We start from the raw sequence: 18,593 nt of genomic DNA on the forward strand, positions 1-18,593 counted from the left end.
CGGCCGGATGGTTTTGTAGTGGGGCCGAAAGGATAACCTTATAATACTTCGGAAACTCTAAAAATCTTAGATGCTGCAGAGAGGTACGAGGAAGCGTTACGTAAGAAATCGCAGGCTGCGTTATTTCCGAGGATTTTTACTCTTAGAAGCGTACCATTGTATGAATATAGGTATATCCTCGCAGACTTTCCGCGCTGGACGACAGAAGACTAAATTATGGTTGGTCGGCATTCTGAGGAATCTGTAGACAGGGAGAATATTCTGTGGTTTAGAGAACATGATTCGCCTTCCTAGTTATGAGGGAGGGGAGCCGAGCTTTGCTGGGAAGCCAGCGGTGGAGAGAAGAACTTCTTCCGTTTTGAGCTCCAAGGTTCGATGGTCGCTCAGTATCAGCTTTTGTTGGTACAGATGGACATCTTTGCTCTCAGGATATTTTTATAGTTATAACGATTAGGCACTGTACTGTTGCGAATTTATACGTTCTGGACTACGCCTCTGGGTAGGGATTCATCGTTGAGTCCACAGTGTTCAGTGACAGAGCATTTCTTCTGTCTATACTCACGAAGAGACGTTATCTGAATTCCGTCCCTGTAGCTGGGAATTCGCGTTTCTTGTCTGTAGAAAAGAGAGAGGAGAAGATAATATTAGACTATACCAATCAGAGGACCTCCTTCTGCGTTCCTAGTGTTTGAAAGAGTTTATTTTGTGGCTGGAGTTCTTCCATCGTCGCAGACATGTAGGAGAACCATCACTCTGACTCATCGAACGCAGTACATTCGGTGATATTGCTGCTTCAGCTTATTAGGGCTATAAGGCTAAACAGCCGTGATCACGTAAGTTTTATGTCAACTAAGGTTGCAGACCATTGTAGGTCATCTTTGAAAGTAGGGTCTTCCAGTGTTTGGTACGTAGATGATGTCAGTCATCTCACGTTATTTATATTACACCGCGTAGCCATAAAATGGGGCAGATTTGGGCAACTGATCAATAATATTAGTTAGGAAATTCATTTGTGTCTCTTTATGTCCATTGGAAATTGGTATATCAATATTTGTAATAGATAACGGACTTTTAATATACCATAAATGGACAAGGAGGAACAGCATTTATCATTTCACAGTTACTAGATCCTTTAATCATTCATTTATGTTTGTGTTGTAATTTATATGTTAAAGAGCAAGAAGGAGGAGGTATCAGCATCAAGAGATCCTTAGATCTGCTTTAGAGGGTAGTCAGACAGGGCCAAATCTTCATTTTCGCGTTCAGTTATTTCCGTTGCGCACATTCATTTTATACCCACGTTCTTGGAGTACTGTTACATGTTTTACCACCATTTTAGTGATTTCTTTTGGCATGTTACGTAAAATATCACGTGGTGACAGTGATTGACACGAGAGACAAACAAATGATTACAATTTCCATAAAATACGATGATTTATTGAAGACAAAAATCTTCACAAATCGAGCAAGTCAATAACGCGTTGGTCCAGCTTTGACCCTTCTACGAGCAGTTATTCGGCTTGGCACTGATTGACAGAGTTTTTGGATGTCCTCCTGGGGCGTTAGACCGTCAAACTCCTGAGCCGGTTCGAGGGCCGTGCCAAACATTCTCAGCTGGGGGAGATCTGGCGAGCTTGCTCGCCAAAGTTTGGTTTGGCGGGCACTGAAACGAGCAACGGAAACTCTCGCCGTGTTCGAACGGGCATTATCTTGGTGAAATGTAATCCCAGGACGGCCTGCCGTGGAGGGAAACAAAACGGGGCATAACAATATTGCTGCGCTGTGAGGGCGCCACGGATGAAAGTCAAAGGGGTCCTACTATGCAAAGCCTTCTGGTTGTCAGCCCGTGTGCTCAGCGTCAGTAAGGTTGGTTTGCTACCGCTAGCAGGGGCTTCTTCAGACACGTATTCGGCCTGCAATCTCATTAAATGCAGTAGAATTGTCTTCTGTGATCAATCCCAGTTCGAACTGAACCGTGTCTGGAGACTCCCAGGGCCGCGGCGGAATATCGACCTGGCTGTGGCTCACCATACGGCCCGACAACCAATAGTGATGGTCGACATTTCTTTGCGTAGGACGACGCATTTGATAGTCATCCTTGGTACTCTCACGGCACAACGCATCGTCGACGATATTCGCTGCCCAGCTCTATCGCCCTTTATGGCAAGCCATTCTGGGCTTACATTTCTTCAAGACAAAGCCAGCTGGCACAGAGCGGGAGTTTCTACTGCCTGTCTCCGTGCTTGCCAAACCCTACGTTGGGAAGCGAGGTCGCCGGATCCGTTCCCAATTGAGAACATTTGGAGCATTACGGGCTGGGCCCTCCAACCAGCTCGGGACAAAATTTGTCACGATATCCCTCTGAGGGACATCCAACCAGTGTGTCAGCCAGTACCAGGCATAACGACCAGAGGTGGACCTACGTGCTACTGAGTTGCTCAATTTGTGAAGCTCTTTCTCATGAGTAAATCATCCTATTTTTCTGAAATTGTAATCGTTTGTTTGCCTCTACATGTACGTCACATCTACCGACAGCAGTCGCACTCGGATAATTCCTTCGTGGCACGACATTTTAATTATTTATTTTCTTTTTTTGCATTGTATACTAGATTTGAAACCTATTTGAGATTATCGCAAGTGAAATTAAATATTCTAGCCCGCTCTTTGAAGGAAATAGAAGCCAGTGATAGCGAATCGCTGCACACAATTTTCAAAACACTCAACTCTGACATAATCTGTATGGCACTAATATCACCAATGGTAGGCCATTCTTTCTAAAGAAAAGAAAGGCTTTCACTTTTTCGAAAGTTGCAGCTCTCGTTTGCCACTGTTCACAGCGAAACATCGACATCTACGGGATGACAGTGGATAACAACAAATTTTGTGCGCAAAGACAAGAAAATTTCATCGTCGGGGATTTTCTTCTTTTTAGAGGAAAAATACAGTGAGGCTATCAGTACACCTTGCTAACACCTGCGATACCCGACGAGCAAACACTGTAAGGAACTGACAGTTCGCGACCGTAAATTAGCACTCGCGCGATACGACAGCAGGAGGAAGTGTCCGGCCCACAGCCGGCCTGCCCTCTGCTGTGTCTCGCGGGCGATACTGACAGCGCTCGAGCAGATATGGCGAAAATACGTACTGCGCGGTCACCTCTCCAAATTATTTTTACACTTCTATCGTTAAAGTCTCCGCAAATATAATGTTTTCGTTTGAATCTCTCCAGTGCACAAAAAATCTCATCTCAAAAACCGCCCGTCAGCAATCGCATGCACGTTAAAATCCTGCACAACACTGACGCGAGTGAAAAGCATTGTCTCACTTTATTCCGTTACATTTAGCGCCTACGGAAGAGAGAAAATACACATACAAATCAAAAAATGTTTTGCATCACCCCCAGCTCTCAGAACCTCCACACTGGCCTCTGTTGTACAAACTGGATTTCGTATGTTCATATATCGAGAGAACAACGGCCGAATACATGCGGAACATTGCCAAAGCGTGCACGTCATACGAAGAGCTTCGTAACGCATTTTTAAACAAATAATGGTCCAAGGAGACACAGGACAGGATCAAACAGAAAATAATGATGAGGAGAGACTTGGAGAGTTCAGCGTTCCATAGTCCGGTGAAGTCTTTCGAAAACTTGACCAAGAGGAATCAGTATTCGGACGACCCATGCACACCGGCTGAGATCATAGGATCGTGTTACAAGAAGTTGCCAATTTCCTACCAGCAAACTCTCGTCGGCCGATGTGGAAGTGATGTAGAAGTGTTCAAAGGTATCCTAAGAGAGTGGGAGTTGGCTTTCAACGAGCACCAGGCGCGAGAAAAACGTAGGCAGAGAGACGTGCAAGGTGAAAGAACGGAGAACAACGGAGGGAATAATAGAGGCCACACTTGGCAAGAAAAATGTAAGTCGTCCGCGTCACCAAAACATGGACCAGAGACATCGTAGCGGGAACAATGGGCAATGCAGGAACTATGGCAAGGAATATAGGCAACAAAATGACCGGAGATGGGAGCCACAAAATAACGGCGCAGCATGGGGCGACTCTCCCAGGATTAGGTGGTCTAATTTCAATTCATTGTTCCCGATTCCTGTTGCTGTTGCTGTTCATTCCACCCCATCCTTGATCAGACCGTTGACGAGTTTCTCACTCATCAACGGTCTGATCAAGGATGGGGTGGAATGAACAGCAACAGGAATCGGGAACAATCAATTGAAATTAGACCACCTAACGCCAGAATAAAATAGAATAACACAGAATAACATAGAAAATGAACTGTGACTAGGCCAGACAACGAGCACCAGAGAAAATGCGCCCGTAAACCGTCTCGTAAGTAATAATATAAATATTATAGGACATGAGGGAGATATTACTTGATGAAAAGGAAACGTTAACCAAACAGGAGATCTATCCGGTGGTAAAAGTACAAACTGGAGGAATTATGGGTACTGCTGTAATAGATAGTGGAAGTGAACTCTCAGCTATTTCAGATAGGCTGTTTGCTAAATGCAAAGATTCAGTTAATTCTCCGGTGCTCACAGTACAAAGAACAAAGGTACGAGGTGCGTTAGTTGGAAAGGGTATGGAAATATCGCAACACTTCTAGACATTGGTTGCCAAGGATACCATATGACTGCAAATCTATTCATAATACCGAAACTAACAGCTGGTATAACAATCAGTCTAGATTTTCTTTCAGCGCAGAAAACTATCATCTATCTAGGAAGAGGGGAGCTAGCGTTAGGGAAAGAGAATAAAATAAAAATCAGATTTGATGAGAAGGCAATAAAAGCTCAAATTCCGGCGAGCTGTTTAAAACAGCACTTCATGGGCCAACATGCAGTTCAGAGGGAAGAGTGTAGAAAAGATAACGAGAACAGAGCAGAGTTTAAGTCATAACGTGAACATTTAATGAAATTGACAGTAAGATTGATGCGAAACTCCAGAATCTGAATAACATAGATAATAAGCTTGTTCTTTTTAAAATACCGTCTTGATCGCACCACGTATGCTACAAGAACATAGGTGATCTGTTTCGGTCATATCAATGACCATCATCAGAGCTGTAATTTAATTTAGAGAGTAATAGAAACCTTACTAGATTGACGATAAAATATGACAAAATGCTTATAAGGATAAAATACAATAAGTCTTGTTCTACCCGTGGCATCCTTTGCAGATGGTAGGTGGAGGACTCTTCCCAGCTGCTGTGATGTCAACTGGTGTCAGCAAGTGACGGGCATACGCTTAAATACGAAGATGCTCCGCCTACCTCTTCTCCCTCTACCTCACATCAATCAATCAGTGTAAAATGGGTTCACTCAATCGACAAAACGTAAAAAAAGTACAATAGGAACACAAAAATAGTTGTATATAAAATATCTCATTACAACCATGGAACTACTCAAATATTGTATAAAATATCAAATGCTTTAAAATATCTGTACAGACGATCTATACTCAATGTGCCCTCAATGGGCTAAGGTGGTAGGTACTACCACAAGGTTTCAAAGTCAACGACTTTGTCAAGGTCTTTGACATTGCGGCATCATATCGATATGCGAGTCGTGACTCGACTGCAAGTATACACCTATGCTAGATTCAGTCTGTCTGTCTTATATTAACTTTATTTGCCACTGGTGATAAATGTAATAATGGAATGATCAGCTGCAGAGTGCTATGATCAGGGGTTCACAAGATCCAATGTGGTGACTGTAGAAAAATATACATTGGCCAAACAGGCAGGAGCTTTACTATACGATACAAAGAACACACATCAGGTACCGCATGAGGAAAATCAGTCTTTGGCCATCACATAACTTTTAATAAGCATGCCGAGGGGATGGCACAACAGAGTTTCCAAGTCCTTCATTAGGCTAATAAAGGCTTATTATTAAAAGTTTTGGAGGAGATCGAGATATGCTCCCATTACAGAGATGAACCGTCAGTGCTTCTCAATGAACAGTTGGATTTTCGTGAAAAACATTTTTATGATCTTTTTGACGAAATTCTATGAACAAGTATGTACTTTTTTGTTCAGAAAATCATAGGACCCAGTTGTATCCATGGCAGAAATGTACCTTAGAACAGTACGTAAATATTTATATCACAATCTTAAACTTCCACCTGGAAATATTATGAAATATGACTCCATTTTAATAAATCAGTTTTATGACATTGTAAAAAGTATATGTAATATCATAGCACTCTGCAGCTGTTGATTCCATTATTACATATATCACCAGTGGCAAATAAAGTTAATATAAGACAGACAGAGTGAATCTAGCATAGGTGTATACTTGCAGTCGAGTCACAACTCACATATCGATATGATGCCGCAATGTCAAAGACCTTGACAACATCGTTGACTTTGAAACCTTGTGGTAGTACCATCTTAGCCTATAGTGGGCACATTGAGTATACATCGTCTGTACAGATATTTTAAAGCTTTTAATTGATATTTTATACAATATTTAAGTAGTTCCATGGTTGTAAAGAGATATTTTATACATAACTATTTTTATGTTATTATTGTACTTTGTTTTTTACGTTTGACGATTAAGTGAACCCGTTTTACACTGATTGGTCGACGTGAGGTGGAGGGAGAAGAGGTAGGCGGAGCATCTTCGTATTCAAGCGTATGCCCGTCACTTGCTGGCACCAGTTGACGTCACAGCAGCTGAGAAGAGTGCTCCACCTACCATCTTCGAAGGATGCCACGGGTAGAACAAGTCTTATTTTGTTTTATCCTCATAAGCATTTTGTCATAATTTATTGTCAATCTAGTAAGGTTTCTATTACTTGCTAAATTAAATTACAGGTCTCATGATGGTCATATGATATGACTGAAACCGGTCACCTATGTTCTTGTAACATACGTGATGCGATCAAGACTGAATTTTAAAAGGATTTTTTTTAATTCTTTGATCGCTGCTCCAAAAATGTTTATTATAATGTATAATAAGAATAGAAAAGAGTTGGAGCTTGCACTCAAAAATAACGCAGAGATCTTCGTACCCAAAACCGGATGCATTGCCAGCCGAAGTGGCCGTGCGGTTAAAGGCGCTGCAGTCTGGAACCGCAAGACCGCTACGGTCGCAGGTTCGAATCCTGCCTCGGGCATGGATGTTTGTGATGTCCTTAGGTTAGTTAGGTTTAACTAGTTCTAAGTTCTAGGGGACTAATGACCTCAGCAGTTGAGCCCCATAGTGCTCAGAGCCATTTGAACCATTTGAACCGGATGCATTAGTGGGTATCAAATTTAATTTGAGGTAAAGAAACATAGATCCTTTCGGGTACCCCCTTATGCCATGCCATGGTCATACCGGGAAAGGGTTCTAAGTGAACTACGAAGAATGGAGGACGAAGATGTAATTGAGGCCGCGAGACCTGAGTACAATAGTCCACTACGTATAGTAGACAAAAAGGACGGTGGAATTCGACTGGTGTTAGACTCACGGCAAATAAATACCATTATTGTGCCAGAGACGGATCGCCCTGAAAGGTATGAGGAGCTGCTTCAAAGATTTCCCGGGGTTTCGGCGTTTTCCTCGCTTGATCTGCGCTCCTCGAGCTTTTTGCAGACAGATCTCGATCCTGACTGCCGAAAATACACGGCAGTTATTGCCTCCGGAAGGTGGTTTCAATTCAAAAGACTCCCTTTTGGATTGAATATATCTTCATCTGCATTTATCAGGAGGCAACGGCCTTGCCGCAGTGGATACACCGGTTCTCGTCGGATCACCGAAGTTAAACGCTGTCGAGCGTGGCCGGCACTTGGATGGGTGACCATCCGGGCCGTCATGCGCTGTTGCCATTTTTCGGGGTGCACTCCGCCTCGTGATGCCAATTGAGGAGCTACTCGACCGAATAGTAGCGGCTCCGGTCAAAGAAAACCGTCATAACGACTGGGAGAGCGGTGTGCTGACCACACGCCCCTCCTTTCCGCATCCTTAGCTGAAGATGACACGGCAGTCGGATGGTCCCGATGGGCCACTTGTGGCCTGACGACGGAGTGCTATATTTATCAGGGGTTTTAGCAAAATATTGAGTGAACAGTTAAAAGAGAAGCCCACTTGTTATGTAGACGATATACTTATAGCAGAAATGACCTGGGAGAGATATAACAAACTCTTAGAGGAAGTGTTAAGCAGTTTGAAAAGATATCGGGTGACCGCAAACATTAAAAGTCTTGCTTTTGGAGCAGTAGAGTCAGTTTCTGGGACACGTGATAACAGGAGAAGGGATTAGTCCCGACCCAGAGAAGATGCTAGCAGTTGCAGAGTTTACCACTCCTACAACCAAAAAACAACTGAGAGGGTTTCTAGGAATAATACATTTCTATATGAAGTTTATCTATGTGGAAACATTAGCAAGTCCCCGACTCTGCCAATTAACAGGAAAAGCAACACCCTGGGTGTGGGATGAGTGAGCGTACCGAGAATTCAATAATTTGAAGGCGGCACTCGTCAATACTCCTATTTTATCACATCCTGACTTATCATAAGACTATTGTGTGGCCACTGACAGCGCGAAGACCGGTCTGGGAGTCATGGTGTTTCAGGAGTTTGAACAACATGGCAAATTAGTATACAGAACAATCGCCTTTGGTAGCAGGGTACTATGCAAAAGTAAAAGAAATTACTCTGTTACCGAACTTGAAGCCCTTGCAGTAGTATGGGGATTTATTAAGTTCTGATACTTTCTGTTCCGTACAAAAACAAAAGTCTGTACGGGTCATAGGGCCCTAGAGTTTCTCCTAACCACCAACCTTACGCATGGAAGACTAGCGAGATGAGTAGCTGTGCTTCAGGAACACCAGTTTTCAGCGGTCTATGTACCTGCTGATGGCTAGAGGACAAATGTAAGGATGTAGGGGCTTATCTCACTAGGGGTAAGATAGATACTGCCTACAGGAAAATTAAAGAGACCTTTGGAGAAAAGAGAGCCACTTGTACGAATATCAAGAGCTCAGATGGAAACCCAGTTCTAAGCAAAGAAGGGAAAGCAGAAAGGTGGAAGGAGTATATAGAGGGTCTATATAAGGGAAATGTACTTGCGGACAATATCATGGAAATGGAAGAGGATGAAGATGAAGATGAAATGGGAGATACGATACTGCGTGAACAGTCTGACAGAGCATTGAAAGACCTGAGTCGAAACAAGGCCCCGGGAGTAGACAACATTCCATTAGAACTACTGACCGCCTTGGGAGAGCCAGTCCTGACAAAACTCTACCATATGGTGAGCAAGATGTATGAAACAGGCGAAATACCCTCAGACTTCAAGAACATTAAAACAATTCCAATCGCAAAGAAAGCAGGTGTTGACAGATGTGAAAATTGCGGAGCTATCAGTTTAATAAATAACAGCTACAAAATACTAACACGAATTCTTTACAGACGAATGGAAAAACTTGTAGAAGCCGACCTTCGGGAAGATCAGTTTGGATTCCGTAGAAATATTGGAACACGTGAGGCAATACTGACCATACGACTTATCTTAGAAGAAAGATTAAGGAAAGGCAAACCTACGTTTTTAGCATTTGTAGACTTAGAGAAAGCTTTTGACAATGTTGACTGGAATACCCCCTTTCAAATTCTGAAGGTGGCAGGGGTAAAATACAGGGAGCGAAATGCCTATTTACAATTTGTTCAGAAACCTGTAGGCAGTTATAAGAGCCGAGGGATATGAAAGGGAAAAGTGGTTGGGAAGGGATTGAGACTGGGTTGTAGCCTCTCCCCGATGTTATTCAATCTGTATATTGAGCGAGCAGTAAAGGAAACAAAAGAAAAATGCGGAGTAGGTATTAAAATCCATGGAGAAGAAATAAAAACTTTGAGGTTCGCCGATGACATTGTAATTCTGTCAGAGAAAGCAAAGGACATGGAAGAGCAGTTGAACGGAATGGACAGTGTCTTGAAAGGAGGATATAAGATGAACATCAACAAAAGCAAAACGAGGATAATGGAATGTAGTCGAATTAAGTCGGGTGATGCTGAGGGAATCAGATTAGGAAATGAGACACTTATAGTAGTAAAGGAGTTTTGCTATTTGGGGAGCAAAATAACTGATGATGGTCGAAGTAGAGAGGATATAAAATGTAGACTGGCAATGGCAAGGAAAGCGTTTCTGAAGAAGAGAAATTTGTTAACATCGAGTATAGATTTAAGTGTCAGGAAGTTGCTTCTGAAAGTATTTGTATGGAGTGTAGCCATGTATGGAAGTGAAACATGGACGATAAATAGTTTCGACAAGAAGAGAATAGAAGCTTTCGAAATGTGGTGCTACAGACGAATGCTGAAGATTAGATGGGTTGATCAGATAACTAATGAGGAGGTATTGAATAGAATTGGGGAGAAGAGGAGCTTGTGGCACAACTTGACAAGAAGAAGGGAGCGGTTGGCAGGACATGTTCTGAGGCATCAAGGGATCACCAATTTAGCATTGGAGGGCAGCGTGGAGGGTAAGAATCGTAGAGGGAGACCAAGAGATGAATACACTAAGCAGATTAAGAAGGATGTAGGTTGCAGTAGGTACTGGGAGATGAAGAAGCTTGCACAGGATACGGTAGCATGGAGAGCTGCATAAAACCAGTCTCCGGACTGAAGACCACACCAACAACAACATGTACTTTCTCTGACAAACGTCATAGCTGACGCCCTGTCCCGCTCACGTACTGGTATAACAGAAGAGACGGCTGAAGCATTAGAGCAAGAGCACTTTTCGTTGTTCTGCCGCAAAGGCGTGGCATTTGAAAACTTCGTTACTAGTACGATTTGAAATATCCAGAATGAGCTGGACCAGGACCCAGATTTAGTCAAAATAAAAAGTAATGGAAGGATCGAACGCAGGCCTGCTTAAGACTGCACTACTTCTTGAGAAAAGGTATTCTGTTATACAGGGCAATGATTCGCTGTGGGCAGTGTGCATACCAAATGAGTTAATAAATAAGCTTATTTGGTATACACACCTAAGTTGCGCACATTTCGGTCCACGAACATGTTATATGAAAATGAGGAGAAAAACATGGAGAAACGCATACGGAAAGTACTACCCATCTGTAAAAACTGCCAAAGGCGAAATACATAACCGTAGGAACCCAGGCTCCTTTATACCCAATTATTCCTGAGAAGCTAAGACTTATGGCAGCGACGGATTTAATGAAAGACACCGAGGGGCCATAAATATATATTGGTAGTATTGGAGCCGACATCCAAATTTGTGACGTTGACACCATTAAAAAGGGTGACTGGCGCAACTGTAAGTAGAGCCTTGTGTAGAGACTTCATAAAACAAGTCGAAACTGTCGACTGTATTATTGCCGGCCGTAGTGGCCGAGCGGTTCTAGGCGCTTCAGTGTGTAACCGCGCGACCGCTACGGTCGCAGGTTCGAATGCGCCTCGGGCATGGATGTGTGTGATGTCCTTAGGTTAGTTAGGTTTAAGTAGTTCTAAGTTCTAGGGGACTAATGACCTCAGATGTTGAGTCCCGTAGTGCTCAGAGCGATTTGAACCATTTGACTGTATTATCTCAGACTATGGACCTCAATATAATTCTGAGGTATGGAAACGTACACTAAGGAGGTATAAGATAATGCCCATATTTATTAGTAGGTTTCACCCGAGTTCGAACCCCGCAGAGAGAAGGATGAAAGATTTGGGTAATTTATGTAGATTATACTGTGGAATAAATCATGATAGCTGGGAAGGATTCCTTACAGATTTTCAGGTTGTGATAAACGTGATTCCCCACAGTAGTTCATTGATGCCATCTATGATGGTTCTGAAGAACAGGGTGCCTCCAGGTAAAACTGGAGGACTGATCGATTTTCTACAAAGGACGCGCCGACAACATAGTCATAGCAGAGGAGCTTTGCCCAATATTCGGGTAGCTGGAGAGAAGCGCAAGGTGCGCGCAGACCAAAAGGTGCACATAAGGCAATCTGTAGTTGGACAAAAAGTCTTAGTTAAGTCTTATAAATTGTCCAACAAACAAATGAAGCTGTGTCAAAAGTTCTTCAAGAAATGCAGAGGAACCTGTACGTATAAGAAGACTAGTACATGCAATTGCGGTTGAAACTGAGTCTGCGAAAACAGGAAAATCTTTGGGACTCCATCATCTGAGCCATCTCAAGCCATTTATAGAATAAGTAGGGAGAACTGAAGGGAGCAAAAGTATTGTATTGCATACAGTTAGCAATTAAGTTAAGTATTACAACGAAGAGATCTGTAGATTTACCAAATTTTCTATAATATTATCATGTTAAAAGAGGTATTACAGTACATAAAAGGGAAGGATGTCGTGGGTAAGAAAATTAGGTTATGTTTTTTTTTGTGAAGGCTATAACTATGTGCACAGCAAGCTGAGTGTACAATTTTAGAAGGTGTTTAGAGTTTAAGATGTGCTGTCTGTCCATGAAGGAATAAAGTGAACTTGAGAAACGTGTGGTATTACAAGAATGTTGTAAAGATGTGGAAAAACAATAATTGTTAACCAGTTGATGTGGAATGTATTAGGAGACAACGTCAGTAGTTAAAATTTTAGAAATGAGTGTATATTTTACATATTTACTAGTGGGATCATAAATGAATGACTTGCTAATAGGATTTGCGGTAACAAGATGATTTGTCTCCATTCAGTGAAACAGGAGTTCAATAGGTGAGCAGCTCCACGTGTCTGCGAGAGAGCGCACGGTTATTTGTATGGGAAAGTTGTATTTATGCTGTCCAAAGAGACGGAATAATTGTGTACATGGTGGCCAGTTCTGCGGAATTCCGTACGATCGCACCGAAATATTATTTGAGTGTTAGAGGGACATGAAATGGATGTGTAATAAGGGGATATAAACATGTAAAATGTAACAAAGGAAAAGTACGAAGCTGTACGTTCAAAGCACAGGACACAGAGGGTAATACATAAGGACATGGCAGTCGTGTTGATGAGCAGTGATTTTATATAATGTACTAAATCTTTATATTTCCAGGCACCACTAATAAAATAAAATGTAACTTTATTAAGATGAAAAGAAGAGACCACCAGAGAAACATAACAGCTGCAGATCCGAATAGGGGGAGAGAGAAGAGAAGGTATTACTGAGTAAAACCATGAGAAAAGGTACATAAAAGTGTGATTAAAATAAAAGATATCAGTAATTGCACTAAACTTGCTATGTAGTATGATTGTCCACAGGAACCACGCCAGAAGCATGAAATGAAGAAGAGGCCCACATAATCATTCATTTGTGTATGTTTGTGTGCGCAGACGTGCACTTTATTGTTCACAGATATTCATGATGACATCCAAAATGTAAACCAAGAGCCATGAGATCGGACGATCTTGTGATACCCATGACATCATACTGGCCAGTTGTCAACAGTAGTTTAACAAATAGTTTAACAAATAGTTTGACAAGTAGTATTTGCAACTATTAACATTGGGACCTGGTGAAGATTAATTCTATTATGGTATGAACAACTAAGGAACATGTATTTTTATAGGTCTACAGGTGCCGACAGATATTTAATAATTCATTCACATAGTTAGAGGCGTCTTCCTTTATAAGTAACTTTAACTATGTACATACAAAAAATTATCGAAATAATAATAGTAAATATATGAATGTCTTGGCTAATAACACAAATAGAACAATAATAAATGTAAAGGTAAATGACCTCACTAGTGAGTGCATCTTCAAGTTTTATATTTCATAAATATCAATAATGTTGTGTTGGGTATTGTATAATATTTGTTGTAAATTGGAAACTAATTGTAGGCATTAGTGAGCACAGGATGAAAAAAAAAAAAAAAAACTTTGTCAGACACACTGGAAGCAACAACATGGAGTGCAGACAGAATGGGAGGGAAACGGGACGCCATCTGTAAACCAAAGCCCGCTCGCGGACATAGGCTATTTATCTGCTGCCTGAAGACCTCGGCTGGCGATAACAGAGCACGTAACAAGCGATCATCGACAGCAGCCCTTTTGATCAGGACAAGATAGGTGTTCAAACGGCCACTGATGACTTGTCTCCACTGTTGTACTACATGATGGAGACGAGATAAACCAATTTCACACATAATGCAGTCAGTTAAGTCTACAGTGGAACTACTAAGAGCTGTACGGAACTGTGAAGTATATTTGCTTTTCTTCTGCGGTCCTCCGCCAGACAGAGGCATAAACTGTAGCAGTCAGTCACCTGGCATTGACTGCTGAGGAATCTGAGTCACACACGACGACTCAAGTTCCATGTATAGTGTCACCAAACAGATAACCTACCTGTCCACAATTACCAGTACCCTGATCCAAAATACAATAGATATATCAAGAGAAAGAAGCGACATGAAGAATAGAAGAGTAGGACCACAAACATAGTAGAAGAAGAAATACGAAGAACTGAGGACTAGATACAATTACACTTCTCTTAGCTGGCGCAGAAGAATTATGGGTGCCCTAAAGATCCTACCTGACCGTACCTTCCCCATACTGTGAGCAAATTCGACAAAAATCTTGACTGTTTCAAAACATACACCCATTTACCTGGCAGTATATTCAGAGGACCCTTCCACATCCTCAACTCTACGAGAGGCTGCTAACCTAATGGAATCAACAATGGCCTGAGGGTGCAAAGACTGACTTGCAAAGGCAACATGTCCGATCTCGAACAATCTTCGTGTACTAAACTTCACAAAATACTGTAGCTTCCATCTCCATACACAAATGAAGACGAAAGTGTGTTGTGAAATCCGAATCAGTGTGCGACTCTTGATAAAAAAAGGTGCATAATGTAGCGAACACTGAACAGTTACACCCACAAACTAACAGTTTCCGATGTCTATCATCTGTGTAAACATTTTTTACTTATTTTTCAGGGTAGTCTTAAGAAAATATTTGTGTATGTATTCATATAAAATATTGTTTGACTTTCTTTTTGATAATGATGCGATGTCCTTCACGGTTTTTATATATTTTTGTATGTCCAGAAATTTATTTGTGTATGTATTTATGTAAATTTATTGTTTATCATTTCTTTGTTAATGATGCTATGGGATGTTAATGTTTTTATGTATTACATTTAACACACTGTGCACTAACATATTAGTTAAAATTGGTAGTCGATCCGAACTCTTATTACAAATATTAATTGTCACAGTAAATGTAAATGCGGTTTACCAAATGATGTTTTCTTTTGTAATGTAAGCCATGTAAGCCACGTAACTGTTTGTTTTTGCACATCAATGGCTAAATGCAGCACATGTAATTTATTGGACGACCACTTTGCAAAGATTAGGATACATTACTTTAATATTTCTTGCCTCAACCTATGTCTTAGGGATGGCTGAATGACGGAGAGCGTGGGCCTTAAGTCTAAAGAAAGATAGGAACTGCCATTTTTTAAAGAGCATAAAAATTTTGTAAATTTAGATAACTTCTTTTCCTATTGTATATTCCAGTTGTCACGTCTCGGAAAAATATCCCAAACATAAAGGGAATACAGATTATAATAAACATGTAATAAGTAAATTTATGGCAGTAAACACACGAATGAATGTAGAATGACTGTAGAGGAACAAATCACGATTCACGTGTTCCTCTGCCCTCATATTCTTATTAGTTCGCTTGTACAGACAATTGATGGTCATATGATTTTGTACTGGATGAGATAATACTATAAGAGTTATCCCATCCTAGTACAAAATAGTTCGTTAGGTGGGGGTATTGTAAGGTAAGCCCGCGAAAATTACCGTCTTTCGTTCGTCCAAGCGCCACTTCAGTTTCGCCCCTGAGATTAAAGTCGTCCTCATGGCCCGAGTTTCTGTCCTTATTGTATCGCCTGTGTTTTATTTTTTATTTATTTTTTATTTATTTTTTATTTTTTTCCTGCTTCATTACCTTTGAGCCGGTTCTCTAGAAAAGATAAGAGCTCATTTAAGTGCTCTTTGTCAGCTTTTGACTTCACATTGCCTTAGTTGAAATCTTAACATGGACCGCACTACCTCTGTTTCGTTTACTAGTGTCGGCACAGTTTGTTCATTACCCGCAGATGAACTTTGTGACTCGCGCTCACCGCAAGTTTTCCTACATTGCGCTTCGCCTTCGAGATTTCCTCCTCGCAATTTAGTTTGATAATGTACTTAAAATCCGTCTTGATAGCAAATTTTTTTATTTATTTATTTTTTTAATTTTTTATTCATATGACCGGTTTCGGTTCATTCAGAACCATCTTCAGATCTGTAAAAATAATGATACTAATTTACTATTTCACGGAAGCAAATCTTTTTCATCCTATCTAATCAACATCAAATGTACCAGAATGTACCCGATATTTCAGTTACAGGAGTAACCCGTCCAAATCCAGCAACTTTCACATGCTACGTCACATAAAATTGGTTGGCAGAGTGCACGTCATTTATATTAATTATAACACTACTACCGACAGGTGGCGTCTGGTACATTTGTTACATTCCATTTGCACATACTGTATTCAGTAGATCTTTTTTTATATTAAAAATACTTAATTAAAATATGTAGATGTCAAGGTTAAAATCTGTACTTGTTAGAATTGATGATGATGAGTCCCATACTTCTTTACAGAGCGTAGGGGAGCGACGCGGGAGACCCGCGCCGCCTTACTAGGCAAGGTCCTAGTGGAGGTGGTTTGCCATTGCCTTCCTCCGACCGTAATGGGAATGAATGATGATGATGAAGACGACACAACAACACCCAGTCATCTGGAGGCAGGAAAAATCCCTGACCCCGCCGGGAATCTTTTTTTTTTATTTTTTTTGTAACCATATATATTTATTTAAATATTTAACAACGATACATTTAAAAAAAGACATTTTATTCTATTAATCTATTATATTCCTAGTGATGGTTAATATTACTGTCATTTTATATGTTTTCGTTTTTATATTTTCCTTTTTCGTTTTTCTCTTATTGTTTGTTCCTTAAACCCTTGTACATGGCCATTTGTCGTCTTTTTTTTTTTTTTTTTTTTTTTTTTTCGGGGGTAGACATTGCAGGACAGGTATAACAGTTTATATTTGGCATCGATGCATTGATTTTGAGTTTATGTTTCTGTATGTGATGCACTTGTGATGCCACAGGCACATTGTGTATTCTGGTTTGATCTCTTCCTCTAGTTACACTGTTAAGTGGGACACTATTGAAGGAAACGTCACCATGATAGGTGGAGCAGAAGTGGAAGAAACTTTCTTTTTTTACATATACTACAGAATATACCTAAATTGAAGAAGAGAGAAAATTTTTGTCATATTACATAAGAGAAGCAGAAAGGATAGAGTGAGTAATCAATAGAATTTTATAGGCACAAAGTAAAGGAAATCATTTTAAAAAAAGTATCTAATAATAATAATGAGTAGTTGGCACTTTCCACTAAGAGGCGCTTTGTGTCACTGATTTCACTAAGAAGAAACACTTTATACTACTATACTTCACTATTTGATGCGAGAAGAGAAAGCACTTTATCTCTTTTGTTGCACTTGTTCACTACCACTGCACACGTTCTTCTTGTGGTGAATGTGGTGAGGTGGCTGGTGGCGGTGCTGAGGGTCACAGGCTGGGAAGGACTCTGGCGATCGCTGTCTGCAGTGGAATCTGCAGGAAGTTTTTGAAGTTCTCGAGGTATCGCCTGTGCTGCTGGGCCGTCTTGTTCTCCTCCCAGAGGTCCATCAGGAAGGCCAGCCGGTCGGTCTGGCTCCGCGCTACGATGGCGTGTGCCGTCATGGCGAGGATCCAGAGAGTCGCCAGTCGCTTGGGTCGTGGAAATGGGTTGCAGTCTGGGGCGGTTGCTTCCACTGTGATGCTTCCCGGCGCCGTTCTGTTGATGTGGGCCACCATCTGCTGGCACGCTTCCCAGATGTTGATGGCATTCCCGCACGTGAATCGGTGCTCGAGGGTGTCGGTCATGCCACATACGTCACACTTGTCACTTGCGACGAGTTTTATCTCCGCCAGTCTTTGGTTGGTTGGTACCGTTCTGTTAATTATTTTGTACCATGTCTCCTTCGCATGTTTGGGCAACACGTTTTCCGAGACGTTCCCCCATATTTGTTTCCAATTGAATTGCGGGAGTTTTTGTTCAATTTCGTTTTTTGCCGGCTTCCCCCTGAGGGCCCAGTATATTCTCTCGGCTGTTCTGTGGCTGGGGTTCGCCACGGTGTCCAGAACGTAACTTTTGTTGTTGCAGTGCAGCCTGACGTGTCGCATTCTGAAGGGAATGTGTCTCGTGTCGACCGGAGCTTCTTGTGATGCGGGCTTGTATCTTCCAATTATCTTGGCTGTGACGCTGTCAGGGTTTTTGTCCTGGATGGCGAGCGTTCGTTTCAGTAGAAGGGCTGCACATTTGGTCTTTATATCAACTAGACCTAGTACCCCTTCTTTCGTTGGCAGCGAGCACGTTGCTTGCGCCACTTTGAATATATTTCGACGCCACAACAGGTAGTACACTGCGCTCGTTAGTGCTCGCGCAATTTCTGGCGGGATGCTTAAGATTTGAGCCAGGTACCAAGCTTTCGACAGGATCGTCGTGTTTATCAGTTCTGTTTTCTGGTGGA

At 41.5% G+C, this 18,593-nt stretch overlaps 1 pseudogene; it reads left to right on the plus strand.

Moving 5' to 3' along the window:
- The first annotated feature begins 7,712 nt into the window (after positions 1-7,712).
- On the plus strand, positions 7,713-7,830 carry LOC126263757 (5S ribosomal RNA; annotated as a pseudogene).
- The last annotated feature ends 10,763 nt before the right edge of the window (positions 7,831-18,593 follow it).

The sequence above is a fragment of the Schistocerca nitens genome, chromosome 6, assembly GCF_023898315.1.
Source record: "Schistocerca nitens isolate TAMUIC-IGC-003100 chromosome 6, iqSchNite1.1, whole genome shotgun sequence".
Taxonomy (NCBI): Eukaryota; Metazoa; Arthropoda; class Insecta; order Orthoptera; family Acrididae; genus Schistocerca; species Schistocerca nitens.